The following is a 25816-nucleotide window of genomic DNA, read 5'->3' as shown; positions in this document are numbered from 1 at the left end:
GATCCTTACGGTCTGCAAGTTCTTTATTCGCATTCGACAAAGACTGTCTGTTTTGTGCGACCCCTGTCATTGCTGATCCACGTCATCCAGGCTATTCGCCATCCTAGACTTCTGTGTCACAAAGACAAGACGAATGGTTGACCAGCATTTTGGGAAGGTCAAATGCAGCTACTGCTGATCTCCACGCAGCTGATGCAATCTATCACACAGTTTGTTCAGTGAACTTCCGGACTGGTAAAAACTAGCCTCAGCGCTATTCGAAATTAAGTGGTGAACCTGAAGTAAACTTACTTGACTTACTTGACTTATGTCTCCTGCCGGGCGCTGCTCCGCGTAGAGAGTGACGTCTGCCTCCTCCATCCACTTCGGTCCATGGCAAGCGTTTGCACATCGCTCAACCTGATATTTGCCATCGCCAGGAACTCGGACAGGCTGTCAGACCATCGTTTTTTCGGTCGGCCGTAAGGTTACTCCCAACCAGCTTTGACAGGGTCAAAGTCATGAATTGTTTTCGCAGGTATGTGTGGAGGCATTCGAAGTAGGTGTCCGAAACATCGTAGTGTTCGCTCGGCTGCTTGGGTCGAAAACCGAGACTGCTTGGTGAGCTGCAGCAGCTTCTCATTGCTGACAAAGTCGAACCATCGTAGACCTTCGATCCTCCTCAGGCTCTTCGACTGAAAGACATCAATTGCCTTGAGGGTTGCGGCTGAAGCTTGCCACGTCTCAGCTCCATAGAGCATCACAGAACTGACGAGGGCGTTGAAAATCCGCAGCTTCGTAGTGCGACTGATGTTCGGTTTTCGCCAGAGGTGACGGTTCAGTCTGCCCATGGCAGAAGACGCTTTGGATATTCTCGCTTGTAGTTCAGAAAGAAGCGAGCCATCTGAAGAAATTATGGAGCCCAGGTAGGTGAACCTTTGGACAACCTCGATGCTAGTGGTGCTATCCAGGCTAACTGAAGAATTGGCAGCAGGAGAGGATGGGTCAATGGCCATAATTTTCGTTTTAGTCCAGTTTAACTGCAGTCCTACTTTTGCAGCCTCTTCTCGTAGGATTCGAAGCGCTTCCAGCAACTGCTCCATGGAGTCCGCCAGAATGGCCAAGTCATCGGCAAAATCAGCATCTGTAATGACACGATCTCCAAACTTGAGTCCAAAGCTGAGAGGTGAAGTAGTCCTTGTCATAACGTAGTCTATGATGACATTGAAGAGCTCTGGGGCAACTGCACATCCTTGACGCACTCCTGTCGTGATTTGGAAGAACGGGCTGCGCCGGCCGGTCACTAGAACACAGCTCTCCGTCCCGGAGTGTAGAGCTTTGATTAGACTGCAGTATTTCTCAGGGAGTCCTGTCGATTCTAGAATCTGTCAAAGGACTTCCCGGTCCACTGATTCGAACGTAGAACGGAAGTCGACGAAGGTAAAAAAGATTTTTATCGGAACTCCGTGGCTTTTTCTATGATTTGTCGGATCGTAAAAATCTGCTCGATGGTTGAATGGTCCGACATGAAACCAGCTTGCTCCGGTCACTGGATTTTACGAATGATATTTCGACATCGATCTAGCAGGACCACTGAGAAAAGTTTTCCCGGGACAGACAGTAGGGTTATTCCACGGTAGTTCAAGCAGTCGCTTCTAGAACCTTTCCTCTTCCATAAAGGGATAATGACACCCTTCCGCCAATCTTCGGGAATTATCTCGGTTTGCCAGATTGTAGAGAACATGGTGTGGAGAAACAGGAGCACAACAGGGCCTGCATATATTAGCAGCTCCGCACTCAGGCCACAGATACCGGCAGCTTTATTGTTCTTGAGCCTTTTTACTGCATTTCCAATTTCTGATGGGAAGAAAGGCTCGTCTGGAGGAGCATCTGTTTCGTATCTTGGACTGCCAGGTTGGCTGGGACTATCAGTAGGAGGCATAGACGGGCTAGTGTTGTTCAGGAGTGAGCAGAAGTGATCCTTCCACCGCTCGAGACAAGAACCCTCATCAGAGAGAAGTGTCCTATCCCTGGATAGGACGGGTCCCAATGCTGGTGTTTTATTTTCAGTGAGATTGCGGAGGTGCTTGAAGAGGCTACCCATGTCTTTCTTTTTTGCTGCTAGTTCGATTTCATCGGCTTTCCTTGCAACAAACTGAGTAAAGAAGTGTAAAAATTGCAGACCTTCCGACGAGGTTTGAAAAGAAGCGTTTTACAAAGCTGCAAACTTCTTTGTCGGTCTGGACGATGTGCAGGTTACACTGACCGATATTTAAAAAAAAACGAAGGTGTTTTTAGCCGAAACGGATCTGAAGCCATACAGCAACGTTTACCTGAAGAAAGTGCTAGTTGATTACTTCGGCGACAAGGTGACCATTTCTGATGTTCCTGGGAAGCAAAGCATAATAACGCTTAGGGAGACGGCTGCAAGCATTCTTCGGGATTATTACCAATTGCCAAAAGACGTAAATCCGGAGAAAGAAAAAGTCGAGATTGCGAAAACTTTTGCAAGAATAGTGGAGAGCGAAATAAAGACTGTGATATCGTCCATAGAAGAATATGACCAAATACGCACCTTAGTTTCGGCTGAGGACAATCTCGAGTTCCTTGTTCCATCCCTACGGCTTTTCCTGACCATTTTGATCAAACACAACACCGCCAAACTTGTGGCCAGTGCAACAGGGCAGGCAATAATGCAAAACACCAGACCTCGAAGCATTATTCCACCAATGCAGTTGGGGTTGGCTGAGTCTTTACCTTATCGGTTCGGTTCACGCGACGTTATTGACACACTGCACAGCCTAGGTGTTTGTATTGGCAATGCAGAAGCCCTCCAATTTGAAAGCTTTGCGGCAATGGGCGAAAGCCCCGACCAAGAACTCAACATACCAAGAGGCACTCTTGTCCAGTACATTGCAGACAATTACTATCATAACGCTAACACTCTGGATGGGCACGGTACTTCACATGGCATGGCTATTCTTGAGGTTAAGTCGCCGGGCGGCAAAGAAGAGTTGCGCATGTCTCCCAGAAAAGATTCTGACTTGAAAGAAATTATAGAAAAAGTTGCCATACCGATCTACCCTTACGTGAAGCATACTGCCTTTACAAATCAGCTCACTTACGTAGAGTTGGTATTTCCAGAGTTCAGAGACAATGGCAGACATCTTGATATCATGTGGGTAAATTCTCAGCTAGCTCTGCGAGGTTCTTCAGTCGGCTGGTCAGGTGCAATGCAGTCAGCTCATGCTGGTCAAACCCAGAAGCGGTCATCGATAGTTTTCCAGCCTATGATTGATTTAAGCCCAACCGATCTCACGTGCATCAAAACAACGTTGATGTTTATTGCAGAGAAGGCAAAGAAACTGAACCAGATTCCTGTCGTAACCTTCGACCAAACACTGTATTGGAAAGCGAGAATGATGGTTGAATCGTCGCCTTTCAGTAGCCCCTTGAAAGAGATCGTAGTGATGCTTGGGTCCTTTCATGGAAGAATGAGTTTTCTTGGGTGTATGGGCTATCTTATGGAAGAAGCAGGTTAGGTTGAAGTCCCTGGTCAGATCTACGCACCGAACACTGTAAAACACATAATCTATGGCAAAGCAGTTTCAAAAGCAATGAGCGTACATTCTCTTATTGACTAAGCTCGGCTTATCATACTTTTTTCTCTTGCTTTTGATTATATTGCCGATGGTCTGCAACGGTAACTCGCATCAAAAATGGTAAGTGTAGCCAGGGCCTACACAGAGCTGACATCCAAAAATATTTCAATTGAAGACCTTTCTGCGTCTCCAGCGGTGGTTTCACTTTTAGTAGAAATTGAGCAGGCAAAGAAGGAGCTAGTTAGCGAATCTAGGACTGCGAAATTGTGGCTTGAACAGTATTCTGAAATGAATAAAATTCTTAGGATGTCAGTTCGCGCTGAACGGACTGGAGATTTCGACCCGTATCTTCAGAGCTGGTTTAGTATGCTTCCTTATTTCGCGGCATGTGGTCGAACTACATATGCAAATTCTTCCCGTCTTCATTTACAAACCCTTGCCGATTTGAAAGAATCGCAGCCAGAACTATACGAGCAGTACCAAAGGTCACTTTTATTTTAACAAAACCAAACATTCCTGGTCAGAACTGGCAGAAGACCTTGTTATAGAACAAGTCTTCATGAAAACTCTGAAAACCACTAGCGGTCTCAATAGAGGGAGAGGTTTGAATGAAGCGCAGCGGTTGATCTAGACGCTATTTATGCCTGTGCGTGTTCAAATGCATGTAATCAAGCGAGACCAAACTAAATTTTTTTACAACACCAGGGACAAGCACATAGGTACATCGGGATCCAGGATATTAAGAGACAGTGTAAATTTGCAAAAGTTGCTCAAGTTCCTCGAGCCTTTGCAGCCGTTCAACAGGGGTCAGGAGCTAATGAATATTGTTACCGGAGTGAATGCATCGCCAGAGGTCAACGTCGACGAAGCAAAAGACGTTGGGTTGCACAAACTGCAAGGGATGGTTGGAAAGCCAGTAGAGACTTTTGTACTCAAAAGCAAAGATAAAGTCGTAACTATGGCTGCAAAGTCAGCTCCGAAGCTTGATGGTGAGCCGGTCGAGATTGACCAAACGTTATTGTTCCAGCAACTAGCGGCTGTAGCCACTGCCGACGGTCAGGATCTGTCGGATACTCTTGGCTATGAACTTTGCTCTTTTCCTCCTCCACTTTTCGGGTCATACCAACTACTACACACATCTGACAAGACTTCCCTCTCAAATGCCCTCTGGAAAATGATCGAAGGCTCTTCTGCGAATCTTTCAACGAGTTGCAAATATGTTATAGATGGAGGATGGCTCCTACATAAATTGCCTTGGACAACTGGCGCTACTTTTGGACAAATATGTCTGGCCTACGCTAGCTATGTCGAAGCTCATTTTGGAAATGCTACGGTTGTAATTGACGGATACAAAGATTCACCGTCAACAAAAGACCAGACTCACTTGAAAAGATCGAAAGGCATAAGATCTCCTGATATCGACTTTACTGGGACAACAACGGTAACCCTCAAAAAAGACTTTTTCCTGAACAACCTGAAGAACAAGGGAAAATTCATCCTCCTACTTGGTGGAGTGCTAAACTCGTCAGGATGTCGCGTGATGTATGCTTCAGGTGATGCAGATTTCAAGATTGCGACAGCCGCAGTGACAAGTTGTTCTGAGGTGGAAACCTGTCTTGTTGGCAATGACACAGACCTGCTCGTCTTGCTTCTTCACCATTGCCAGCCAGGAAGCTACCCACTTTTCTTTCGAGCGGAGACCAAGCCGGGAACATCCAAACTCTACAACATAAAAGAACTAAAAAGCAAGCTTGGGGAAGTCGCAGAGGTCATACTGCCCATCCATGCTTTCCTGGGATGCGATACGACCTCTAGGTTCTACGGCGTAGGAAAGCCAGTGTCACTTTTATTGGCTAAGATCAATGAAGAATTCCGAAAAAATGCGGCGGTTTTTGCCGGAAGAACTCAGAAAAGCATCAGATCATCAGTGCAGGCGAAAAGCTCACACTTCTTTTTTATAAGGCTAAAGCTGATACTAATCTTCAGGACTTGCGTGCCACCATGTTTGTGATGATACTGGCTTCTTCGACCTCGTTTTCCCACACAGAAAGTTTGCCTCCGATATTGTCAGTTGCGAAGTTTCACTTCTTCAGAGTTTTCCTACAGGTCATGGAATGTATGGGTTGCTCAGCTGCTCTGGACCCATGTGACTGGGGTTGGCGGCTAGACAGAACCAAGTACGTACCTGTAACGATGGACGAAGCCAGCACCCGAAGCACTACTGAGAACGCTAGGATGTGCTTGCAAGTCATGTTGTGAAACAAAGCGTTGCAGTTGCAAAAGAAACGGACTTCACTGCATGTGCCGAGTGTCATGGTACCGACTGCCAAAATTCAGAAAGCATTGACCTTGATGATGATTTTAACAACTAAGTTCCTGTTTTAAGTCTGTACCAATTTCTACACCGTGATGATTCTTAATATACTGTGATCGAATCCTTGTTGAAATGGGCTCTGCAGCCAAAAAAAAAAAGAAAGAGAATTCAATTTCCCTACTTTTCACCTTCTGCCAGTTTTTTCCCATGAGGGAAAACTAGTATTCTGAAGGAAGAATTGGATTCTGCGTCTCAAATAATATCAGAAATAGTCTTTACAGCGATGAAATCGAGCGAATCTGAGTCTTCCTCATTTTCCCCTGTTTTCCCCCCTAAACCTATCAGATACCCCCGACGGTGTGATATAATAATTCTGATGCAGAATTCGAGTTCTGCGACTTGAACTACATACGACTGGGTATTTGCAGGGCTAAAATCAGAAGTCCTGGCATTTTTTCAGAATTTTCCCTCTTTCCCCTCTTTTTTCCCCTGTCAAACTTTTTTCCATCGATAGATTTTGGTGGGCTTTTAGTATGCTGTTCTCCTGATTTTTCTGCATTTTTTGGTGCAAACATCATTTTTGTTGCAATTTATTTGACCTCAAACACTATTTTTACTGGGCTATTATACGACCATTCATTCAATAAGAACTATATAAGCCCCCACAGTATTACTTAAAACGCCTGCCTCCCGGCCCTGGGGGGCTGCGTCGAAACAGGAGTTTCTCTTATCTGGCATTTGAACTATTTTTAATGAAATGGCTATTTTAAAATTTTATCGGATGGGCTTTGGGAAAAGGTTGTGTTGGGGAGGAGGGCTATTTGCCCTCGGATATCTTTTGACTCTTAAAAGGGAACTAGAACTTTCAATTTCCAATCAAATGAGCCCTCTCTGAAGTTTATGCGAGCATCCCTTTCATAAGAACCATATACTCCCAGGACAACACTTACAACACCTACCCCCCGGGCCCTGGGGGGTTGTGTTGACACCGGAGTCATTGTTATCCAATTTTTGAACGCTTTTTTGAAAACTGGCTATCTCAAAATTTTTAGTGGATGAGTTTGGTGAAAAAGGGCGTGGGGGGGCTAGTTGCCCTTAAATCTATTGACTCTTAAAAAGTGAACTAGAACTTTCAGTTTCCAATCAAATGAGCCCTCTATGAAGTTTATACGAGCATCCCTTTCATAAGTATCATAAATGCCTTCTGGGCATAACTTAGAACGTCTTCCCCCGGGCCCTGGGGGGTTGTATTGACACAAGAGTTTTTATTATCCGACCTCTGAACCATTTTAAACAAAATGTCTATCTCAAAATTTTCATCAGATGAGTTTGAAAAAAGAAGGCGTGGGGGGGGGCTGGTCGCCCTCGGATCTCTTTTGGCTATTATAAAGTGAACTCAAACTTTCAATTTTTAATCAAATGAGGCCTCTCTGAAGTTTATACGAGTATCCCTCTCATAAGAACCATATATACCACAGGGCATAACTTACAACATCTGCCCTCGGGACCTGGGGCGTTATGTCGACACCTGGGTTTTTGTTATCTGACTTATGAACAATTTATAACTTAATGGCTATCTCAAAATTTTATAATAGTAATTAATAATTTATTTTTGACCGACTAACATTATAATAAAAGTGGAGTAACAAAAGGAAATAAAAGGTAGAGACATACAAAAAAAAACACATGCAAAACAATATCAATATAAAGAACTACAAATGCAAATCAGAACAATCGCACAAGAAGATGAAAAGGACCCAACCGCTTACAGGCCTCATCTTTTAACTTGAAGTCCAACTTATTATATGACGTCAATTTATCAGTTGCATTAAACATTCGAATAATCTTACGGTTTCTATACCAACGAGGCAAATACAAAAGATATTTACAATAACGGAAATACAAAACTCTAATATCCTGCATATCACTAGTATTAAAAAATGGGCAAAAACCTGATAGAAAAAGAATGGAATGGTCGCAATATGTAGAATAGAGTTTAGCCAATGCCTTACGAGAATGTCGGCCACGATTTGGGACAATTTTAGCATAACCTGCTTTAAGCTTATTCTTGATATCTGCAAGTGCACTAGCACGGATAGCTGAAATAGAAGAGCAGATACTAATCCCGAGCCAACGTAACGCAGGAACCAGCTTAACTGAAAAAGAACTGCAACTCAAATCACTACTTGGGTTTTTAGCATTGAAAACTAAATACTCACATTTTTCAGCATTAAGCACGAGGCCAATTTTTTCCAAAAGCTTAGAAACAAACTGGGTAGACTTAGCTAGGGTGAATTTTTAACGGCTAATAAGTAATAAATCATCTGCATAAGCAATATAAGATAAATTAGTTAGACCCGTAAAACACGACAGAAAAATACGAGAAAGCACAGGGTATAAACAAGCAATAAAAAAGTATGGTGACTAAACCCCTCCCTGCCTAAGCCCAGACCGAATAGGAATATTACCAAAAAAGATCTCTCCTGAAAGAAGTCGAACATATGAATTTGCATACCAAAAACGAAGGACACATATAACAGATGAATTCACTCTAAGCTGGGTAAGAGAATACCATAGTTGGCTATGGCAAACCGAGTCAAAAGCTTTTGAAATATCTAACGCACATAAATGAACTTCAGATCCATCTTTTTGTGCTTGAATTAAAAAAGAAGTGAGAATTCGATGCGCATGTTGGCATCCTATATTTGGTTTAAACTCAAATTGATTCGACACATAATCAACTTTTGGAACAATTTCAGGAAGCAGGACATATTCAAAAACTTTGCTCAGCGAACAGGCTACCGTAATAGGTCTATATGATGCGCAATTAGTCGGATCTCTCCCACGTTTAAGAATCGAAGTGACACTCCTACACAAAAAACAACCAGGCACCAAAGACGTACATAGACAAATTTGAAATAATAACTGCAAATGATAAATCAATTCTTTCGAATCCATATGAAGGTGAAAAACACTAATACCATCAATATCACATGATTTAGATTTTAAATGCTTAAAACAACAAATCACACGGTCCGCAGAAACGGGAGGCACATGACCTTGGTAAATTTTCGCAGGTAATACATAAGAACAGAGGCTAACAAACTGAGAGTGAACCGCATAATTCATAATATTAAAAATCTTATTATAAAGATTAATCTAAGAGGCATTAGGGATCCGATCGGCATTAGGAGGTGAATCAAATTTCGCAACATTAATCACTTGTTTCCACTGACTAGAGGTTTTCAGAAATTCCACACCATTGTACCTTACTTTACGAAGATAACGTTTAAACTCCAACTTCGTTTTCTGTTTAATGTCAAAAAGGTGACCCCTTAAAGGGCGGTCACATGCTATCCAAATTCTAAGCCACACTTTTGCATGATTTTTTGCAATTTTTAAATCAGGGTCAGATTTCGATATTTAACCTCTAGTCTTAAGCTTAAAACGACAAAGCGGGACAGCTACTTCTTCAGCTTTTTTCATGCAGGAAACAATCTGACTGTAATATATATTGAGCTCAACTCAAGCTTGTGGGGATATAACACTAGTACAAAGTAAATTAAATGGAACTTTAATCTTAGATAAAAGAAGAGCAAGGGTTGATAGATATAGAGGCCAGTCCGCTTTATTCCAGTCTCTCTTGGTTATCCACTTTTTTTAATTAGTACATAAGGTCTTTTCAGCCCGAGTCGTATTGATGGTGACAGTGGCTGAAAGGGGCAGATGGTCATAATCATGTTCATCCTGGTCAATGTGAATATCGCTAATGGAAACACCAGAAGAAACAACACAGTGATCAATATCAGACAATGAACCGCTATTATGTATGTATGAATGGGATGCATCTTTATCCAAAACCCGATAGCCATTAGGTAGCAAATCCAAAAATAAATCAGTCCGTGTTGAGTTAGAGTTTATATCACAGTTCATATCGCCTAACAGGATCCAATCCAATCCATTACTCTCAACACTAACAAGAAGGGTCTTTAGCGATGCACATGCTTTAGTATACTTTTTAGAGAGGAAAAGGATCTTTGTTCGCAAGGGAGGTATACATTAATAAGAACTAGGTTAGCAAAACGATTGCAATGAAATAATCACATCCACGATAGCACACAAGGGATAGCGGGACTAGTTTCTGTTTTAATAGGCATGCCAGCCCACCTCAAGGTCTCTCGGAAGTTCTTCGGGCCCTTCCAGCGAAAACCAAGTGTTCTTTACTCCTGCGAAGGGAGTTCAAACTCACCAAGGGCAAAAGATGTTCTTGTAGAAACAAAATGTCGAATTAGATAGTTTTGGTTCAAAGAATCATCCGTATCCTTCGTTCCGTTAATGTTGAATGAGCATACAGAAAATTCGATTAATAGTCATTTTCTTAGCTGACTAGAACGTTTAGCTACAGCATTACGAAGGATTCGGCATTTTAGAGAAAATGAAACATAATTGTCATGACAACTAGCACATTTAGGGGTAGCCTGGCACGGGGAATCGCGCGACGATTCATGCTCTTCTGCACAGCGGGAGCAACGTTTAGGGTTATTACAAGAGGACTTCAGGTGATTAGGCGATTGGCAATTATAGCAGCACCTCGGTGGACGCTGGAACTCATGAACACGGAAAATCTCAAACCAATTTTCACGCCAAGCTTCAGTGCATTAGCAAGAGCAATTGCATTTTTAAAAAACACTTTAGCAGCAAAAGAATTGTCAATTCGTTTTGCATCCTTAATATTGTTCATTGACAAAGTTCATTCAAAGTTCTTGATGTAAATATTTTTCTTTAATCTTGCCCAAATGTAAAAAAAAAATTACGGTGAAAGTGATAAAGCCTTCCGTGCCTTCTAATTGCAAACCAAATGAAAAACCAATGTAAACATCTATAAACTTAACATTTGGTTTGCAATTAGACGACACGGAAGGCTTTGCCACTTTCATTGGATTTTTTTTTACATTTGGGCAAGATTAAAGAATAGATCTTTAAACAAGACCTCATATGACATTATTCAATGAACGCTCTCTGAAAATGATCCAGTTAATATTACAGACGCTCAGTGTTTTATTAATAGCCTAGAAAGCTATTTATTTTGTGCCGTAAAAATATATTTGCTTCAACTTGATCATTTTAGTATTTCTACTGAAGACGGTCGCAGTATATGTGATCGAATTATCTGAACTTTTGTACCTGTTTTTTCACTGCCTAAATGAATGGATTTATCCCCATTTGAAAGTTTATTTGATATCTCGTTTGTTTCTTGACATGCTTTGATTTTGGATATTTCCTAAATGTATTATTTGTCCCTGTTTTATGGTCAAAAAATTGAAAATTCAAGTTTTGCATGATGTAAATATTTTGACTATTTCTGAAAGGCCAAAAAATTCTTCTTAAAACAAACGGTATTAAATGTCACATTGTGTGAAAAAAAAATTTTCATGTCATGTTGGCATGAAATGATATGTAATGCATTTTGGATCAATAAATTCTTTAGTGTAGGTCTATAGAATAGTAACTTGTCAAATGCTTTGCCCTATCCTAGTTACTCAAGCTGTTCAATAGCTTGCATAGCTTGCTCAGTCAGACCACTCATTAATCTTTATATGAGGTGCTTTTATTTTAAGAAAGAAGCTGATCTCTTTTTTTGGTTATTTTTTTCTCTTTCCACTTGTTCCCGTAAAGTCTAAAGGTATTCTATATAATGGATGTGTGCATCCTATAAGCTTGAAGTTGGAATGTCTCTAGCCTCTCCTTATTTTAAATAATTAAAAAAACTTCTTCCAACAAAATAAGTTTTTCAAAGAAAAGTAAAGAACTCCATTAAACCAAAAATGAGCAAAAATAAAATCAAATAATCTAGCAAGCGTGAAACCACCACGAATCAGCATCATTAAATAAATGAAACCCAAAACGAAAAGAAAAAACAACAAATAATCGAGTCAAACTCAAAACGAGCAGAAATTAACATGAGTGTGGCTCAAAACCCCTTTGCCTTCCAAGGGCCAGAACAAAATTTGCACTCGACTGAAAAAATATAAATGTTTTTACTTTTATAACTTTAATAAATCAAATAATATTATATTTTGAATACTAAATGTCAGTATTTGTATATTAAACTGACAATACAAATTTATTTGTATTTTTTTCAGAAAAGTGCAAATTATATTCTGGCCTAGGGAAGGCAAAGGGGTTTTGAGCCACACTCATGTTAATTTCTGCTCGTTTTGAGTTTGACTCGGTTATTTGTTGTAATTTCTGTTCGTTTGGGTTTAATTTATTTATCGATGCTGATTTGTGGTGGTTTCACGATTGATAGATTATTTGATTTTATTTTAGTTCATTTTTGGTTTAATGGAGTTCTTTACTTTTCTTTGAAAAACTTATTTTGTGGAAAAAGTTTTTTTTATTCAATTTCTGTTCGTTTTATATTGACATAGTCTTTTCTAGGAAAAAGTAAATAATACTTTAAATCTTTTCGTTTTTTTAAGACTTTATATTTTGGCCTGCTATTTGTATGCTGGAGAAAATTTTAAGCAATTTTTAACAACATACACCCTTTTACAAATCTGGACACAAATAGTAGTGTTTAATTTAGTTTCATACCTCCTCTAGTTGACCTGAAACGGAAAACTTGATACCATTCGCAAAAAAATCTGTTTACTTTCTTTGATAGCTTGGATACATTTACGCTATTTTGATTTGGTTAAATTTTAAGACCGGAAGTAGCCCCATATGTTTGAACATAATACCCTCAGTCGTTCTTGGGATATTGCTAATATGCCTTATGAGAATTAGCATTAACAAAGTGCATTTTGATTTAATCTTAAGACAACATTTAGTTGCCATCCAATCACTTTTGACTATTAAAAAGGGCATCAGCCCTTTGTGTTTTCAATCAAATGAGCTCTTTTCGAAGTTCCTAGGACAACTCCTTCGATACGAAGTGCCCTGGTCTAAACAAAACAAAATAATACATTGTACCCACATCGATTTTTACTATAAAAATGTCAAGCCTTCCAATCACTTTCGACTATTAAAGAGGGCACTATGCCTTTCAATTTCCAATCGAATGAGCCCTTTTTGAGTTTCTACGACAACGCTTTCTATAAACCCCTTATATGCCCCCAGGACATAAATTACAATCCTTACCCTAAGGGCTGCGAGGGGGGTTGTCATCCTCAAAGACCTAATTTCCAGAACTTTCAACTACGTTAAGCAAAATAACTATCTCAAAATTTTGATTGGATGTGTTTGGGGATATGGTGGGCGTGAGAAGGGTGTTAGGTGCTCTCCAATCACTTTCAACTATTAAAACAGGCACTAGCCCTTTCCATTTCCAATCAAATAAGCCCTTTTGAAGTTTCTACGACAACGCTTTTAATAAAACCTTATATGCCCCCAGGGCATAACTTACAACCCTTGCCCTGAGGGCTGGGGTTGTCATCCTCAAAGACCTAATTTCCAGAACTTTCAACTACGTTGAACAAAATGGCTATCTAAGAATTTTGATTGGACGTGTTTGGGGGAATGGTGGGCGTGAGAAGGGGGTTAGTTACCCTACAATCACCTTTGACTATTAAAAAGGACACTAGCCTTCTCAATTTCCAATTCAATGAGCCCCTTTTGAAGTTTTTACAACAACACTGTCTATAAAAACCTTATATGCCCCCAGGGCATAACTTAAAACCTTTGCCCTGGGGACTCTGGGGGGTTTATCGTCCTCAAATATATAATTTCCAGAACTTCCAACTACGTTGAACAAAATGGCTATCTCTAAACTTGGATTGAGCATGTTTGGGGAAATGGTGGGCGTGAGAGGGGGGTTACAAACTCTCCATTCACTTTCGACAATTAAAAAGGGGACTAGCCCTTTCAATTTCCGATAAAATGAGCCCTTTTTGAAATTTCTACAACAACTTTCTATATAAACCCTATATGCCCCCTGGACATAACTTACAACCCTTGCACTGAGGGCTCTGAGGGGGTTATCATCCTAAAAGACCTAATCTCCAGAACTTACAACTGCGTTGAACAAAATGGCTATCTCAAAATTTTGATTGGATGTGTTTGGGTAAATTGTGGGCGTGGAAGGGGTGTTAGTTGCCGTCCAATCACTTTTGACTAATAAAAAGGACACTGTCCATTTCAATTTCCAATCGAATGAGCCGTTTTTGAAGTTTCTACTACAACGCGTTCTATAAAAACCTTATATGCCCCCAGGGCACAACTTCAACCCTTGCCCTGAGGGCTGAGGGGGAGTGTCCCCCTCAAAAACATAATTTCTATCTGGAAATCGACTACGCTGAACAAAATTGCAATCTAAAAATTTTAACTGGATGTGTTTGGGGTAAAGCTGGGCGTGAGAGTGTTGCCTTCAAATCACTTTCGACTATTAAAAAGGGCACTAGACCTTTGAATTTCCAGTCGAATGAGCCCTTTTTCAAGTTTCTACGACAAAGATTTCAATAAAAACTGATATGCCCCCAGGGCATACCCTTGCCCTGAAGACTGTGGGGGGGGGAGTGACCTGCCAAAGGTATACTTTCCTTGACTTTAAACTGCGTGGAACAAAATGGCTATCTCAAAATTTTGATTGGATGTGTTTGGGGAAATGGTGGGCATGGAACGGGTGTTAGTTGCCAATCCGTTTTAACTATTAAAAAGGGCACTAGTCATTTCAATTTCCAATCAAATGAGCCCTTTTTGACTTTTCTACGACAACGCGTTCTATATAAATCTTATATGCCCCCAGGGTATGACTTACAACCCTTGCCCTGAGGGTTCTGGGGGGCTGTCATCCTCAAAGACCTAATTTCCAGAACTGAAACTACGTTGAATAAAATGGCTATCTCAAAATTTTTATTGGATGTGTTTAGGGAAAAGGTGGGCGTGAGAGGGGGGTTAGTTGCCCTCCAATCACTTTCGACTATTAAAAAGGGCACTAGCCCTTTGAATTTCTGATCGAATGAGCCGTTTTTGAAGTTTCTACGATAACGCCTTCTATAAGAACCTTATATGCCCCCGTGGCATAACTTACAACCCTTACCCTGAAGGCTGTGGGGGAGTTTCCTCCTCAAAAACATAATTTCTATCTGGAAATCAACTACGCTGAACATAATGGCTATCCCAAATTTTGATTGGATGTGTTTCGGGAAATGGTGAGAATGGAAGGGGTGTTAATTGCCTTCCAATCACTTTCGACTATTGAAAAGGGCACAAGCCACTCCAATTTCTAATTGGATGAGCCCTTTTCGAAGTTTCTACGATAACTTCTTCGATACGACGTGCCCTGCTCTAAAGGAAAAAAATAATAAATAATACATTGTGCCAACATTATTCTTATATGCCCCTAGCGCATAACTCAAAACCCTTGCCCTGAGGGTTGTGGGGGAGTGTCCTCCTCAAAAACATATTTTCTATCTGGAAATCAACTATACTGAACAAAATGGGTATCTCAAAATTTCGATTGGATATGTTTGGGGGAATGATGGGCGTGGAGGTGGGGAGCTAGTTGCCCTCCAATCAATTTCGACTATTAAAAGGGCATTAGCCACTCCAATTTCCAATCGAATGAGCCCTTTTCAAAGTTTCTACGACACCTCCTTCGATACGAAGTGCCCTGGTATGGAAACCAAAAAAATAATAATAATACATTGTGCCAACATCGTTCTTTACTTAGGCCGCGCGATTGCGCTGCCTATGAAAAGGCATAATAGTGTTGGAAGAAGTGCAGAGACGTGCTACCAAAGTGATATCTGGCATGCGGGAACATTCTCACCCTGCAAGATTAACAAACCTGAAACTCCCAGCTCTTGTACCCAGGAGAAATAGAGGTGATGCCATTTTAACCTATAGGTTAATGAGGTCTAATACACTCACAGCATTATTTCCCACTGTTGGTATTACCTCGAGAGCTAGAGCAGGGGCGGATCTAGAGCAAAATCTTGGGGGAGGCCCAATTTCACAAGAGCGCCAATGAGTAAAATCTTGGGGGGGGGGACAATGTGACAAAGGTGCCAATAATTGACCAAATTGACAAATGTTTTAAAAAAAGAGTAAAAAAAAAGAAAAAACAGGTTAAGAGGGCGCCATAAAAAAATCCTGGGAACCGGGGTCCCCCCGCCCCCTTGGATCCACCAATGAACTAGAGGTCATCAGTTGAAACTTATTAAGCAGTCTACCCTATCCAGAGTCCGCGCTCAATTCTTTCCCTCCAGAATAGTCAACAGTTGGAATAAACTGTCTGAAGAAACTGTTACTGCTGAATCTGTGGACATCTTTAAACGAAGACTGGATGCTGAGTGGTCCTCCGCGGACTGTAAACTCAATTGGGAAGGTATAAATCAGCACTTTGCACCTGGTCACTAAAGAATCCTGAATATAACTCAAATTTCCAACTCTGGAACTCTACAAGGAGAAATCCTTAGATTGCTCCAAGCTGCAATTTAATGTAATTAAGTTATCCGTCCCATCCACAGGTCAGACCAAAGTGAGCTGTTCAGCTGTCATCCTCTGAATTTTCTGGACACAGTTCACCTCAACTCTTTTGCAGCATATTTTGGCATAATGCAGGCTTAATAAGATCGTCAGTCCCTCTTACAAAGGAGCCAACTTCACCCTAAAGATGTTACATCGTTTGTAAAAATAACAGGATGGACTATACTTCTTATCTTATCCTATGAAAAATATGCAAAACCACCAAGAGGAATACTGGGGCCAACCCAACCATCTAAATCCACTTTTACTTATAGCCTAATTGGCAATTGCTCATTTCACTATCTAAATATGCTACTACTACTACTAACAAATCTGTGCAACAGTAAGTCGCCTGAGGCCATCAGATTAGTAGCCGACATATATATTCAATTTTAATCTGTTCAGAGGTTTACTAATCCGCCTACTCCCTTCCATGAAGTTCTTAATTGTTTAAATATTTTATTGTGAACTTTTTGTACCTTTGTTTTTCCCCAGCTGAAATGGCAAAACTGAAAATTTTTGCAGCCTTTCATTCTTCATCTGTAAAAAATTATCTCCCTGAAGTTTTGTTTATTAAGTCACTATTACAACTTTTGTGTTCTGTTTCATTTAGTATGCAATTGTCCAAACAAGTACCTGGTACTATTTTCATACAGTTCCTCTAGAAAATGTCTAGCCTAGCTTCCATAGCTTCTGAAGCACCATCATTACAGACCCATACTTGGCTACAGTCATTACCATGGCTTTTAGCATTACAATCTTATTTTAATAACAATTAGGGACAGGGTCAAACTTGAAAGAAGTCTTACAAATTCTGAAAACTACTTTTAAATGAGTTTAAATAGTTACTCTATTATTTTTAGAAGCACATTGCTTTATTCCACCACCACCCCCCTAACTAGGCAAAATATATTACCAATATACCTACTATATTTTATAATACCTTGAGTCTTTTCTTCTTTATTATTTTGTGACAAATGGTAATCAATTGGCATGAACAGTAGAGTTGTTCTATTATTGATTTAAAAAAACAAAATTTAAAAAAATAAGTTTTTAAAATAAAAGTAAAGGCCATATTGAAATTAATATCAGAAGATAAAAATACATTTTAAAATTCAAACTCAAACGACCGGAAATAACTATTAAAGAATAAATGAAACCCAAACGAAAAGAAATTAAATAAACAATCAATGAAAACAAACATATAATAGATACTAATATAAATGAATAGATAAATCTGAAAACAAGTGAAACTTAAATTGAATATGTAAATCAAGCTTGAGACGACCAAAAATCACTATAAACAAGAGTTTGGGTATCGCCTCCTTCTCTCACTGTAAAAGTATAATACCTACTGCGTCATTGGCGCTTTACTGAAAACTATATGTGTCTTGAACAGTCTTGAAAAGTATAAACAAAATCAAATTGAATATTTGATATATAATGATATTAATTGTTGAAAGATCCATCAGTTCAAGATTTTATTTCACTGTAATTTTATTTTCAATGCTGTAAGAACTGGAAAAGATAATATTTGTAATAAAATTCGTTTTCAGTGAAGCACCAACGATGCAGTAGGCATTAGGTTTTTACAGTTAACGAAGGGGGGAGTATCTAAACTCTTGCTTGTAGTGAAACTATATTAGTCTTGAACAATTTTCGAAAGAACTAATAATTTAAACTTAATATTTTATGTATAATGATTTTAATTGCTGAAAGCTCATCAGTTCAAAATTTTACTATACTTTTAATGTTTATTTTCAATATTAAGTACAAAAGAAAATATTTGTAATAAAATTGGTTTTCAGTAAAGCGCCAATGACGCAGTAGGCTTTAGACTTTTATAGTGAGAGAAGGAGGTGATACCCAAACTTTTGTTTGTAGTGATTTCTGTTCGTTTCAAGCTTGATTTGCATATTCAATTTAAGTTTCAATCGTTTTAAGATTTATTTATTCATTTATATTAGTATCCATTGTATGTTTGTTTGCATTGATTGTTTATTCAGCTTCTGTTCGTTTTGAATTTCATTTACACATCAATATCAAAATATTTTTTTTCGTTTTAAGCGTGATTTGCATATTCAATTTAAGCATTACTCACTTTAAGATTTATTTATTCATTTATATTATTACTTGTTTTACTTGTAGTCGTTTTGAGTTTGAATTTTAACAGGTATTTGTATCTGCTAATCTTAAGTTTAAAATAACCTTTACATGTCTTTGAAAAACTTCTTTTTTGGAAATTTTTTTTAATTAAAATTTTTTCGTTTTCGATTGCAAAAATGTTTAAGTTGTTAAAAATTCCTTATTTCAAAAACAAACTTTTTTTCAACATCAAATATTAATCAAAGTATCAAAACTTGTGTCAAGGTAACAATATCAAAGGAAAAAAATAAGCAGGGCATGGGCTAGTTCCTCATTGATCACTTTTGACTCTTAAAAAAAGAACTAAAAGTTTCAATTTCTAATCATATGAGTCTCCTCCAAAGTTAATACAACCACCCCTTCCACAAAAACCCTATAGTCTAATAATAGGCAACTTAGATAAGGTACAATCCTTGCCCCAGGGGCTATGGAGGATTTCTCAACCCCTAAATTACAGTAATTTGAATTTTTGACTATTTTAAGCAAAATGGTCATTTAAAAATTTTGATAAGACACATTTGGGGAAAAGAGGCACGGGGGGCGGGGGGGGGCTTGTTACTTTTGATTCTTAAAAGGGGGATAATAAATTTAGATTTCTGGTCAAATGAACTTCCTCTGCAGCTTATTCAACCACGCTTTCCATAGAAGCTTTATATGTTAGCAATGGGCTTCTAGTGTAACTTACAGCCCTTTCCCCTATGGCTGGGGTGGGGATTCTAACCTGGAACCATAGCTGTTTGGCATTTGGATGATTTTGAACAAAATAGGTAGCTCAAAATTTTGAATAGCTAACTCAAAAATGATGTGGGAGGGGCTAGCTGCCCTTTGATTCATTTGACTTGTAAAAAGTAAACTAGAACATTCAATTCTCAATCAAATGAGTCCTCTCTGAAGTTTATATGAGCATTCCTTCCATAAGAACCATATATGCCCCCAGGGCATAACTTACGACGCTTGCCCCCAGGCCGTGGGTGGTTTTGTCAACACCAGGGTTATTCTAATCTAACCTTTTAACTCTAACCTCCTCAAAAACATAATTTCTATCTGGAAATCAATTACACTGAACAAAATGGCTACCTCAAAATTTTGATTGGATGTGTTTCGGGAAATGGTGGGCATGAAAGGGGTGTTAATTGCCCTCCAATCACTTTCGACTATTAAAAAGGCTACAAGCCACTCCAATTTCCCATAAAATGTGCGCTTTTCGAAGTTTGGGCGAAAACTTCTTTGATACGAAGTGCCCTGCTCTAAGGGAAAAAAATAATAAATAATACATTGTACCAACATTGTTCCCCAGAGCATAACTTAAAACCCTTGCCCTGAGGGTTATGGGGGAGTGTCCTCCACAAAAACATATTTTCTATCTGGAGATCAACTATACTGAACAAAATGGCTATCTCAAAATTTTGATTGGATGTGTTTGGGGGAATGATGGGCGTGGGGGTGTGTCTAGTTGCCCTCCAATCACTTTCGACTATTTAAAAGGGCATTAGCCACTCCAATTTCCAATCGAATGAGCCCTTTTCAAAGTTTCTACGACAACTCCTTCGATACAAAGTGCCCTGGTATGGAAACCAAAAAAAAAAAAAAAAATTGTGCCAACATTGTTCTTTACTTAGGTGTTAAGGACTTAGGCATAATAGTGCTGGAAGAAGTGCAGAGACGTGCTACCAAAGAAATATCTGGCATGCGGGAACATTCCTACCCTGCAAGATTAACAAAGCTGAAACTCCCAGCTCTTGTGCCCAGGAGAAATAGAGGTGATGCCATTTTAACCTATAAGTTAATGAGGGCTAAAAAACTCACAGCATTATTTCCCACTGTTGGTATTACCTCGAGAGCTAGAGCAGGGGCGGATCTAGAGCAAAATCTTGGGGGAGGCCCAATTTGAAAAGGGCGCCAATGAGTAAAATCTTGGGGGGGGGGACAATGTGACAAAGGTGCCAATAATTGACCAAATTTATTAAAAAAAAAAGAGTTAAAAAAAAGAAAAAAACAGGATAAGAGGGCGCCATAAAAAAAAAATCATGGTGCCCGGGGTCCCCCCGCCCCCTTGGATCCACCAATGAGCAAGAGGTTATCAGTTGAAACTTGTCAAGCAGCCAACCCTATCCAGAGTCCGCGCTCAGTTCTTTTCCTCAAGAATAGTCAACTTTTCTGTCAACATCAAATGTTCATCAAAGTATCAAAACTTGTGTCAAGGTAACAATATCAAAGGAAAAAAATAACAAAGTAAAGAATGCTTGAAAGTAAACAAGGTTCAAAGTAACAATAAGCAACTTGGATAATTTACAGCCCTTTCACTGTAAATCGTAGTTGCTATGAATATCACTAAATCCAAGCATTGAAGTAAACAAAGTGTTAAAGTAACAATAAGCAAGTTCCATAACTCAGAGCCATTTCACCAGGGCTGGTTCAACCCCGGAAGCATAGTTATTTGGCCTTTGAACTTTTTTGAACAAAAGGGCAATGTCAAAATCTTGACTGGATGCCCTTTGAAAAATCAGGGCATGGGCTAGTTGCTCATTGATCACTTTTGACTCTTAAAAAAAGAACTATAAGTTTCAATTTCTGATCAAATGAGCCCCGTCCACAGTTAATACAACCACCCCTTCCACAAAAACCGTATAGTCTAATAATAGGCAACTTAGATAAGGTACAATCCTTGTCCCAGGGGCTATGGAGGATTTCTCAACCCCTAAGTTATAGTAATTTGAATTTTGGACTATTTTGAACAAAATGGCTATTTTAAAATTTTGATAAGATACATTTGGGGAAAAGAGGCACAGGGGGGGGGGGGGGGGCTTGTTACTTTTGATTCTTAAAAGGGGGATAATAAATTTCGATTTCTGGTCAAATGAACTTCCTCTGCAGCTTATTCAGCCACGCTTTCCATAGAAGCTTTATGTTAGCGATGGGCTGCTAGTGTAACTTACAGCCCTTTCTCCCATGGCTGGGGTGGGGATTATAACCTGGAACCATAGCTGTTTGGCATTTGGATGATTTTGAACAAAATATGTAACTCAAAATTTTGAATAGCTAACTCAAAAATGATGTGGGAGGGGCTAGTTGCCCTTTGATCCGTTTGACTTGTAAAAAGGAAACTATAACTTTCGATTTCCAATCAAATGAGTCCTCTCTGAAGTTTATATGGGCATTCCTTCCATAAGAACCATATATGCCCCCAGGGCATAGCTTACAACGCTTGCCCCCAGGCCCTGGGTGGTTATGTCAACACCAGGGTTTTTCTAATCTAACCTTTTAACTATTTTTAACAAAATGGCTATCTAGAAATTTTTATCTGATGCATTTGGGGGGAAAGGGCAGGGAGGGGGGGCTAGTTGCCCTCCAATCTCTTTTGACTCTTAAAATGTGAACTAGAACTTTTTCTTTCCAAACAAATGAGCCTTCTCATAAGTTTATACAAGCATCCCCTCCATAAGAACCATATTTACCCCCAGGGGATAACATACAATGCCTGCCCCTGGGCCCTTGGGGTTTTGTTGAGATAGGAAATTTTGTTATCTGACCCTTAAACTATTTTTAACAAAATGGCTATCTCAAAATTTTAATCTGATACATTTGGGGGGGTAAAGGGCGTGGGCGCAAGGCTAGCTGCTCTGCAGTCACATTTGACTTTTAAAAAGTGAACTACAACTTTCAATTTCCAATTAAATGAGCCTTTTTTGAAGTTTATACAAGCATCCCTTCCATAAGAACCTTATATGCTCAGGGCATAACTTACAATGCCTGCCCCTGGACTCGGGGGGGGGGAACGGGCGAGGGGGGGTTTGGTGTGTTGAAACTTGAGTTTTGTTATCTGACCTTTGAATAATTTTAACAAAATGGCTATCTCAAAATTTTTATCTGATGCAATTGGGGGAAAATGGCGTGAGGGGGGTGGGGGGAATAATTGCCCTCCAATCTCTTTTGACTCTAAAAAAGTGTACTAGAACTTTTGATTTCCAAGTAAATGAGCCCTCTCTGAAGTTTTTACGAGCATCCCTTCCATAAGAACCATATTTGTTCTCAGGGCATATATGGCATATATTTTTTGACAAAATGGCTACCTCAAAATTTTTATCAAATGTATTTGGGGGGAAAAGGGCATGGGGCTAGTTGCCCTCCAATCACTATTGACTCTTAAAAAGCACACTATAACTCTTAATTTCCAATTGAATGAGCCCCCTTTGAAGTTTATACAACATCCCCTTCCATATGAAGTGCCTCTGGGAAAAAAAATAAATAAGAAGTAATAAAACATTGTAGCTATATGGTCTTTACTTTTTTTTCTGAATTTTTAATGGATTCCTTCAATTATGCCCCTCTCTGTAATCTTCATCCTTAGTTTTACAGCTGAGCTTAACTTAGTATTTTTTTTTTTTTTTGTTTCTTGATTAGTTTGCTAGCTAAAGGATGAACATATTACTGGGTGTACCTTTTACTATTCTTTCCAAATACATTAATCTGATAAATGTAATGCTCCTCTCTCCTTATTCGATAATGTAGAGCACTAAGCTATACTTAAACATTACTGATTAGGTGCTTTCTTTTCAAATTATTTTTATGTGGTATTAAACCCATTGTTGATGAGAAATTGGCCTAGTCTAAGCTAAAAAAAAAACAACTCAAACTATAAAAATTAGCAGAACATGGTATACAACCAAGGGCAGTTGAAACAATAGTTATTAGTATTTTTGGAAAGACCACTCACTACCCTTAATCACACTTTGCAGTGAGATTTAGGTCCATACTGAATCTATTTGCTCCATGTCAATAAGAATAAAATTTTGTCACGGATTTACAGTCCATTAAGACACTGCAATAGAAGTCTCCTGGGATGCATAGTTGGTAACAGTGACCACAAAGTAGGTATGGCTAGAGATACAGCTAGGGTGTTGAGTTTAGAGGGGAAGTAAAAAGAATGTGCCAACAAATGGAAAAACACATGCTAAATTAAAAAATTATAAAACTTAGCAGATTTAACTCAATTTACTACAGAATTCTAATAGACAAAAGAAAATGATTACAGAGAAATAAATCTTAAAGATGGAGATGAATTTGTTTCTTCACTTTCCACAGATCAACATGTGCTGATGTCTCCAACTCAGCAGCTATGTCTATTTTGGTGTAGAAAAGCATAAGTTACATGGGATGGTAAGACAACTAACCTTATTGATCATGTTATTGTAAACAAAAGACTGGCAGGATCAATACAAGATACTAGGGTATATAAGAGTGCTGTTACTGATGTTAAAAGTAAAGATCACCATCTAGTAGCATCTAGGGTTAATTTAAAGCTGAAACTTTGTAAGGGTAACTACCTTCTGCAGAGTTATGATATTGGTAGACTCCAGGATCCACAAGCTAGGAGTGCAACTAGGAATACTAGTGAAGAGGCTTTATATTTAAAAGAGAGGAGAAGGGGTGTGTACAAGAATTATTAGAGTGATAGATCATATAAAAAAAGGGGAATGTAAAGAAAGTGGAGAAAGCATTAAAATATGAACTAAGGAGGTGTGAAGTGGATCAGATAGATGACATAATAGTAAAATATTGTACTGGCATGTTAACAAATTGAGTGTGAGTAGTCAATACAAACTTGTCCCAGTTAAAGATAAGAATGAGGCCAAAATTAGTCATGAGATGGACAGAAAATTTTGAGAATGTGCTAAACCAGGATAAAGTTTCAGGAAAAGATACAGAGGAAAATAAGAAAGTTTGTTATACCTTGGATGTGAACTAAGATTTGTTTTACAAGGCAGAAATAACAAAAGTACTGTAGGGATTAAAAAATAATAAGGCCCTAGTTGCTGATGGTGTGGTAAATGAGTTTCTTAAATTTAATGGCTCTCAGGTTAGAATTTAGTAGCTGAAAATTATGAATATGATTTTGGAAAAGGGGAAGTCCCTAGCAATTTTAGGAAAACCCTAATTAAACAATTGTATAAGAAAGGTTGTAAGAGACAATGTGGTAATTATAGAGGCATTAGCCATGTCTGTGTAGGTAACAAATTACTTTGTAATTTGATACTTTTTAGACTTAGAGATCCTCTAGTCAAAGTTTTAAGAGAAGAACAGTACAGTTTTAGGAAGGGTAGATGTGTTGAATAAGTTTCCACTCTTAGGTCACTGATAGAGAATAAAAAAGGCATTGAGTGGTATGATTACTTTAGCCTATTTGTAAGTCAATAGGCTAATATGAATTGCAAAAATTTACCAGGTTTTAGAGTATATTGCTCTAATTCATAGAAAAAACCTTTGTAGTGCCCAAATCCCAACTGAAATGACAGCCATTCTTGAAAGCTTGATTCAGATAGCCTACATGAACTAGGCTAACCAAATTTCTAAGCTAACAAGAAATCTCTCAAATACAACTTTATTATATTTAAATTTACCTTTTTATCCTTTAAAACAATTTACAATTACAAAAGAAGCCCTAAAAAATTGATATTTTTCTTCTTAGCCTAAATCTTTGCTCTGTTCACCATCCTAAATCCTACAGGGCTAGCTCATAGGCCTTAAGCCAGCAGTCATAAGAAGTTAAAACAAAATCACGCCGATATAGGCTATTCTTCAAAAGGGGTCAAGCAATATAGCCCTATTAAATTTATTAGAATTAAAAGCTCATAACTTACTAACTAGTTCATGATTCAGCTTGCACGCTTTTCTTTTTTAGATTTTTCGCCAAATACTCCGTTTTCCTAAGGGAAATATTTGATATTTACTAGCAATTATTTTTAAGGTTGCTAAAGGAAAATGTTTACAAGCCTAGCAATATTTGTACCCCGTACCGTTTATTCGTACCGACATAAAAGCTGATGCTTGGCTGCTGGATAAAATTTCCTGTAGCTTTATGGCAGACTGGCAGAGTGTCAAGCAGAAAACGCGTTTCTCTGGTACTGTTTTTACCTAAAATCCAATTACATATTGTAAACTAATCAACCATTGGCTTTTTTTCCGATTGTTCTCCTTTGTCTCCCAGCTCTTCGTATTTATAAGTCTTAAGAAAGTTCTCTTTCATACCCTTAGAAGTATTAAAACTTTAGTATTCACGATGGAACGGCTGTGGGATCACTATGGATTCTTATATAAAAGCCTGCCTTTAGTACTTGATTCTGGCAATGAAGTTAGCCTACCTTTCATCTGTTTTCGTGAAATCACAGTGAAACCTTACAACTGATAAGTTTCTTGGGAACTTCAATAGCCTCAGTTTATAAGTAGGATTTCAATTTTGTTTGAATCTGGCACTGCAGATGGGATGATGAAATCATGAGCTGACTTCAAGTCTACTATGTACATGAAC

General features: G+C 38.8%; 1 protein-coding gene across 1 annotated transcript in view; it reads right to left on the bottom strand.

Moving 5' to 3' along the window:
* Positions 1-25255, bottom strand: part of LOC148949264 (RING finger and SPRY domain-containing protein 1-like) — a 314716-nt gene extending 289461 nt beyond the window's left edge. The window contains exon 1 of the mRNA XM_089092665.1: positions 25149-25255. The gene's annotated coding sequence lies outside the window, so the exon portion shown is untranslated. The remainder of the gene's footprint in view (positions 1-25148) is intronic.
* Positions 25256-25816: the final 561 nt, after the last annotated feature.

The sequence above is a fragment of the Artemia sp. Qi Xiang Cuo genome, chromosome 8 (assembly GCF_049724085.1).
Source record: "Artemia sp. Qi Xiang Cuo chromosome 8, ASM4972408v1, whole genome shotgun sequence".
NCBI lineage: Eukaryota > Metazoa > Arthropoda > Branchiopoda > Anostraca > Artemiidae > Artemia > Artemia sp. Qi Xiang Cuo.
Note: the sequence above shows the minus strand (reverse complement) of the source record. Positions and strands in the feature narration are given on the sequence as shown.